This window comes from Phascolarctos cinereus, unplaced genomic scaffold (genome assembly GCF_003287225.1).
Source record: "Phascolarctos cinereus isolate Bilbo 61053 unplaced genomic scaffold, phaCin_HiC Scaffold_726;HRSCAF=1367, whole genome shotgun sequence".
Classification (NCBI taxonomy): domain Eukaryota; kingdom Metazoa; phylum Chordata; class Mammalia; order Diprotodontia; family Phascolarctidae; genus Phascolarctos; species Phascolarctos cinereus.
In genome coordinates, this window is record NW_027556098.1 from 181553928 (window position 1) to 181561417 (window position 7490).

Here is a 7490-nt window from a genome sequence, read left to right on the forward strand (position 1 = left end):
CCATAGTAATTTTTGGTATATTGAGGTCTGACCTTAAGTTGGATTTAAAGTATATTATATCAGTTTAGTAAAAAAGACTGAAAAGAGTATGCTTACCAAGATTAAAAAATTCATTTTTGAGTTGCCAAAAAAAAAAAGATTGCAAATTATTACCAACATGGTCCTTAAATTGTTCTTTATAAATCAAAGCATCTTTAATTGAAGTAATTACAACAAATAGCTGTACAACAGATTAAAAAAAGAAATGCTGTGCCCAGTGTAAACTAAGTGGAGGAATTAAAGTAGATAAAGTTGGATGAAGAAGATAGATAAATTTTAACTAAGTTCTGGTTATAAGCTGACCCAGTGAATTGTGTTGATTCAAACTGGTGTTCGAGTCAGGTCAACACAACAACACATCTCATAGAATGAAAACATTCCAGTTTTAGACTCATTGTCTAGAGCATTGGGCAAGGAGTTTTAGTATACTTGAATTCTAGTAGTCTGGTACCCTGTGCAGTGCAGATTTTCCATTTATTAATTGGGAATTAGATACTTATTTAGTGTCTCCTGCAAAGGGGAATAGAAGGAAATATCTTTAAAAAGTTTGCAGTATGGCTAGGGAGATGACAATTGAACAGTTACAGACAGGCAAAAAGTAAATTCCAAATGACTAGTATGAACAATAATTCCTACAGGGATTAACAGCAAGGAAAAAATCACTTCTACCTGCAGGTAGTTAGGGAAGGTTTCACTGAAGAGATGAGATTCTAGCTGGCCATTGCAGGATTGGAAAGGTTTGTAGAAACAATGGGGAGGAAGGACATTTCTTTAGGGAGCATGGCAGTAGCAATGACAAGGAGCTGGAAAGACATGAGCTATATTCATAGAAAGGTGAGTACTTGTTCTGAGGCAGAGGGTTTGAGTGGTAAGCAGTAAGTGTGGGAAAGGCTAGGGCCAGAGACAGAGGGCCTTATATGTCAGGCTAAGAAGTTTGAACTTTTATTTTGTAGGCAGAGAAATGATGAAAATGAGTTTTGAGGATGAATGTGACAGTGGTTGGATTGGGATTGGGGTAAGGCAGCTATATATCTACGTAATTGTAAGGACCAATGGCATTTATATGTGATAGTGCTTTATTATAACTTTTGCCAATTACTATAATTACTACTAGTAAGAATTGATACATAACTAATGCTCAGATGTCATTTTCCCCCCATGTTGTTTAGAGTCATGTAGAGACCTCTAAAGCTTCATCACTACATCTCAGTGAGGTAGGTAGGTGACTTATAGGCCTGATTTATTGATGAGAAACTGGGACCTGATACTTCTAGCGACTTGCCTGCAGGCCATTCAGTGTGTCATATTCCCTATAATAATCATGGAAGCTTAGGCTCTTGTCTTAGTGGCCTTCCCACAGAGGCGATTTATTTATTCACAAATTAAACCAAGTTGCATTGTTTTGATGCTCAAAAAAAATTTTCAGGCTTCCCAGGCTCTACTTAAATAAAGCTGAGAGAGAATGACTGTGTAAGTATATCTTGCTTTATCCAAAAACAAAAAGTTTCAAAAATTGTAAAATCACATGTTAAGTGTACTGAGTGAACTCATTAAGGGAAGTCGTCGTTGGTGAATAACTTTGTAAAGGGAGAAATTGTAGGATTTATGTATATTGTTTACATTGAAACAGTTGGTACATGATCTTGATCTGAATATTCTATTCTGCAAGTTTGTACTTAGTGAAATGAGGAGAGAAAAGCCGTACAACATATGAGAAGAAATATTCTAAATGACATAGCTTTTCCAGGCATTGTGCTTATCAGGTAACTAAGAATTTTTAAAGGTGATGGTGAGGTTTTTTCATATATATGTTTCTATGCTTCTAAGTATTGAAGTCTATTCCAGATGGTGTATTTTAGTTGTCTAAGAACTTTTAATAATGATGGCAAGGTTTTTCCATATGTATTTATATACTGAAACTATCCATTGAATATCATCAATTAAATGCTGTATGTTCTTATTGAATAATGAATGAATGATTCTTTAAGTTGGCTTTGCATTTAGTACGTAGAATTTTGAACATTCAGTATAGTCAAAAGGAAACATGAATACCTAATGAAAAAAATTACTTTGTTTCCAGCTGTTTCCAGAATTCAATATTCATAGAATTTGGATGATGATGCAGTCTTTAGTAAAATGAAGGCTACATTTTCAGTTGCATTCTTGTCAAACTCTTGAGATACATACAGTACATATTGCTATAGAAGACCTAATTTTTCTTTGTTACAGTCTTTCTTCAACATATGTTGCCCTAAGTAGACCATACATATTTAAAATTTTCTACATTGAAAGTTGAAGCAGGCAGCTGCATTTTAAGCCAATAGAATTTCATACGAACTATCACTCAGTGTTGTATACTAACTTGTCTATCTATGTAGTAATGACCTTTTGCTTTTATAGCTTTGTTTTACATCCATTTCCTGTTGTGATCCCAAACCCTACATTCTACTAATAAAACCTTCCTTAGGCATGTAAAACTAGTAAGTATAGTGTCTTAGGAGAGAGGAATTTTTTATATACGTACTGAATATATTTTTCTATCATACATCAAAAATATGGTTTCATCATTATGGATACTGATTCCACTGATGTGTATCACAGCCTCTCCTTGTCCCATTGGTAGGTTCATGAATTACCGTGGGCAAAAAAATCAGGTGACCAGCCTTAGAGTAATGACATTCTGAAAATTTAACTAGGTGGGCTTTTAGATGATAGTTCATAATTCTTAAGTCTTTCCAGTTCGCCAGATCTTATGCTTTCCTGGCATAATTTTTGGGAACCAAGGTCATCCAGTAGAATGTATGCTCCTTGAGGAGTTTTTGCCTTTGTTTCTCCTAGCACCTTGGACAGTGACTTGAATGTAGGTGCTTAATCTATGTTGTTGAATTCAGATGTTCAGGACTGTAGCTGAATCAATGAAGTGCAAGTAGTAGTGGAAGTAGCACTGGTTGTGGAGTCTGCAGGCCTGGGCTGATGTCTTCCCATTGACTTGTGTGACTTTGGGCTGGTCACTCAGCTCCCCATTGCATCACATACATGATCAATGGGATTGGACTAGTTAGCTCCTGATAAACCTTCTGCCTATAAATCTGATATATGGTCATTTTCAATAGGTCAGCAGGGTATGGTTGAAGTATGACAAAACAGGCTTTCACTATTACTCTTGATTGCGTGGCCTGTTTGCCATAGCCCTCAGAGGTTCTGTTTCTGTTCCTGAAGGTTCTCATCCCTTTCTCCCACTCATAGATTGCTCCATGTCTTATGTCCAAGCCCTGTTGGATGAAATACTCTAAGCAAAACAATCTTAGCACCTTCCTCTCTCAACCATTGCTTCCTCTGGTTCAGCAAGTGAATGAGAGGGAAGACAGCTAATGGTTTCCAGTGAGCAAGGGAGCAAGGTTGGTATTTTAAAGATGCAAATGAAGGGAGAGAAAGGAGTCTTGGGCCTTTTAAAATGTATTGTTAAAGGCTGCACTTAAATTTCTGCCTTCTGTGACACATCAGATACTGTTTCATGAACATTTATGGCAAAGATGCTACACAGATACGTTCTCTATCCATATCACTCCTTAGTTATGAGCTAGAGAGGACTTAAGGTAATCTTCCTTCCTTCCCCTTTCTCCCCTTGCCTTTTAAAAAGGTAAGTCCTTTCAAAAACCCAAAGCTAGAGATGATCCTCCTCTCCTCAACTTTCTTCTGGCACTGTATTCTTCTTTACACTTATCACAACCATGCCTTGTCTTATAGTTATTTCTGTATGTCATAACTTCCTGAGATTGTAAATGAGGGAAGGGATTGTTGTCAAACTTCATTTTTATATCCTTAGCCCATGGCATTGTTCATTGAGCATAGGAGATGCTTAATAATATGTTTATTGGATTGGATGGATGGGGGGTCTCTCTTCTCTGGAGTTAGTGCATGGGTTCATTCTAATTGAACTCCAGCTTTTTACAAGCCTTCAAAGTCTTTCATAAAGGTTTTTGAAGAAACAGAACTTGAAAGTGGGCTAATCACTTTCTTCTGTGTGTGATTTTTGGCAAAACTTTAAAAAATGTGTTATGTCAGAAGTCTAGGAAAAAGCCTTGTGTTATTGAGGCTTGGAAACCATTAATGTAGACTCTGTTACCAAGAAGTGATTTTTGCGTTCTAATTTTCTGTAAAAATCGTGTGTAGTAGTACTAATTTCGCTTAGTATAGTGATCATCTACAATGAAATAAAATTTCTTCCAGAAATGTATACACTTGCTCTGTCATACTAATTTATTTCATTTCACTTAATTATCCACAAAAGGTTGGCCTAGATGCAGGGGTGAGGAACCTGTGGCCCTCTAGGTCCTCAAGTACAGCCCTTTGAATCCAAACTTCACAGAACAAATCCCCTTAATGAAAGGATTTGTTCTGTAAAACTTGGACTCAGTCAAAAAGCCACGCCCGAGGACCTAAAAGGCCACATGTGGCCTTGAGGCCACAGGTTCTCCACTCCTGCTAGAAGATCTTTAAGGTCACAGCCCCTTTCCAATGATCTTTTGAAGATCCAGTTCCAAAATGGTGACATTTTCTCTTTTGAAACTTACTTGATGTTATTAAAATTTACTTTCTTTGGAATACTGTTTTATCACATAAAAGAGCTATTCCTATGCTTTTGTAAGGATTAGAGTCCACAATCCAAAGGGCTTATGAAAACTGATTCTCCAAACAAAATATGATGAAAATATGCCATGAAAGAACTAATTTATCTTTTAAGAATAAGTTGTTATAATAAGATTTACATGAAAGGTTTTTCTCAAAAAAAAAAATTCTGGAGTCTTCCCAAAGAGCCTTTATCTAGATGACTGCTTCAGTAGCACAGTCCATGACCATAACAACTAAGAATCAGTGAGTTACTGAAACTAAAGTAAAAAATGGACACAGGGAACTTCCTTAGTGTGTCAGTGAGATTGATGGCTCAGGGAAGAGGAGGATGGGAAAATGTTACACTATACTATGAAGAATATTAAAATGTGAGTAGATTGAACTCACGAGTGAAGCAATGGGTGAGGCTTAATAATTTAGTTTCTTCATTTTATCTACAAAATTAAGAATTGCAGCTAAAAGTCATCAAGGTTTTTGGTAGTATATTCAAACAATCACTGGCAGACTAGTTTATTCTTTGTTATTAATAGTTTGTGTCATAAATTGGAAAAACAAATACACATCTTTTAGAAATTTCAGCCTTTCAGATTGTAGTTAGACTTAAGCTCCATCAGAGCAGAGATGGTGTCTTACTCATAGCTGCATATTTCCCCAGCACTTAGCCAGTGGATTACACATAGGAAGAGGTGCTTAATGTGGAATTGTATTTTCCCTTTTACCAAATTTTAATTTTGGTTTACCTTTATTTACTTAACGCAAATTTCCCAACTTTTATTTTATGTTTGCTATCATAGTTCTTAGCTATATGCTCTCTTAGTACCAAAACTAAGCAATGGGGATGTAAAACCTGCTACTCTTGATCCACCTATGACTGTTCAGAGCTCCCTGTTGCTTTAGAAACAAGTGGGAAAGGATTACCATCACAAATCGTATTAGCACTCTAACATTCCAATATCAGAGACATATGATGGGACTCTAACTAGCATTATATTCATTCGAATTATTATTAAAGTTTAAAATTTTTTATTATTGTTTTTACAACATTTTGTTGATCAATCTTAGCTGTCTGCTTGATAACCCACGATCTAAGTAAAAAAGCTGACCAGATCTCCACTTTCAACTTTTTGTAGTTTCACTAAGATTAAGTTCAACCCTAAACTTTAAATAGTCGGGAATCACACAGTTAATATCCTGGCCAAGTTGATGTTTAATTATTTTTAGTCTCTGATTTGGTAGCTCTGCCTTAGTCTCCCTTGGATCAGATTCCCTACAGGTACCTCATGGACAAATATGTTTACTGCACTGATGCTAGTATGGGTAATTGACATGTAAACTGAATCCTTTAAAGATATGTTGTTGGATATGTTTGCCTTTTCTTATCCAAACTGTTGTCCTCTAAGAGGAGTGAATTTTGCATTAATTTGTTGAGCCTTAGTGTATTAAGGTTTTTGTGGGTCAGGTTTAAAAGGGTACAGTTTGAACATTAATGTAATAGGAACATGAGTGAAATTCTTGATTCTCTAACTCATTGTAACTGTACCTCAGGGGTAACTTGGAATTCAGAAGACCCATAAATTGCACAGATGTAGCTTTGGATAAAAAGAATCTCTGTTGAATTGTAGGTGAATTATACTGTAATATTTTGAAGGTTTCAGTTTAAGTTTTTCCTGCTCCTCTGCTTCAGACCTCATACCACGCTTTGTTTTGTAACTCAAATGCACTTGTTATGTAATATTGCATGTTTTAGCAATTAGTATTGGTTATTTGATTCTCCCAGACCACAAATTCCATGAAAGCAAGGATCACATCTTATCTAAATTTTACGTCTAGACAGCTTAGTAGCTCAGTGCTAGACTTGGTCAGGATGTAGCCATCTGATCCTGGGCAAGTCATTTAACCTCTGTTTGCTTCAGTTTCCACATCTATAAAATGAAGGTAATAAAGTACTTACATTCCAGACTTACCATAAGGGTGAAGAGAAATAACATATGTAAAGCTCTATGCAAACTTTTAAATGCTATGTAATAGTAATAATAATTTAGTAATTTAATACTAATTTATAAAGTGTTTAAAAGTTAGTAAAGCATTCTACAAATATCTCATTTGATCTTCACAACAACCCTTTATTATCATTATATTATCATCATTTTATTATTATCACCATTTTATGTATGAGGAAACTGAGACTGAAAGATGTTACATGACTTGCCCAGGGTCGCATGGCTAGTGTCAAGAGTCAGGATTTATACTTAGGTCTTCCTGACTTCAAGTCCAGCATTCTAGCTATGATTATTATTATTATTATTCTCCAATGCCTATGATAGTATTCAGTTTACAGCAAGTATTTTAATGCATATTGTTTTCATTTATAGCTTCATAGGTTTTTTTTTTTTTTGGCGAGGCAATTGGGATTAAGTGACTTGCCCAGAGTCACACAGCTAGTAAGTGTCATATGTCTGAGGCTGGATTCGTAGGTATTTTTAAAGGAATTTTTGAATCCTTTGTGAACTAGACAAAAATAAAAATTTAAAGCATCCCTGGACTGGTTGTTGTGGGTTAAAGTTTCTGACATCACACAGGGTGGCAAAGGCTCCCAGGTTCATACGACTAGTTTTTACTATTTGAAGCCATTTAAGGATGTATTTTAATAAAAATAGCTTTTGCATTAAATTGTTGAAGTTACTGTAAGAACAAATTAACATAAGTTTACAAGCTACGGGTTAAAAAAATCAAATCTTAGAATAAATGTAATCAATTATGCTACTTTTCAACATTTCTATATATGCATGTGTGTATACCCATATATGTGTTCATATGTG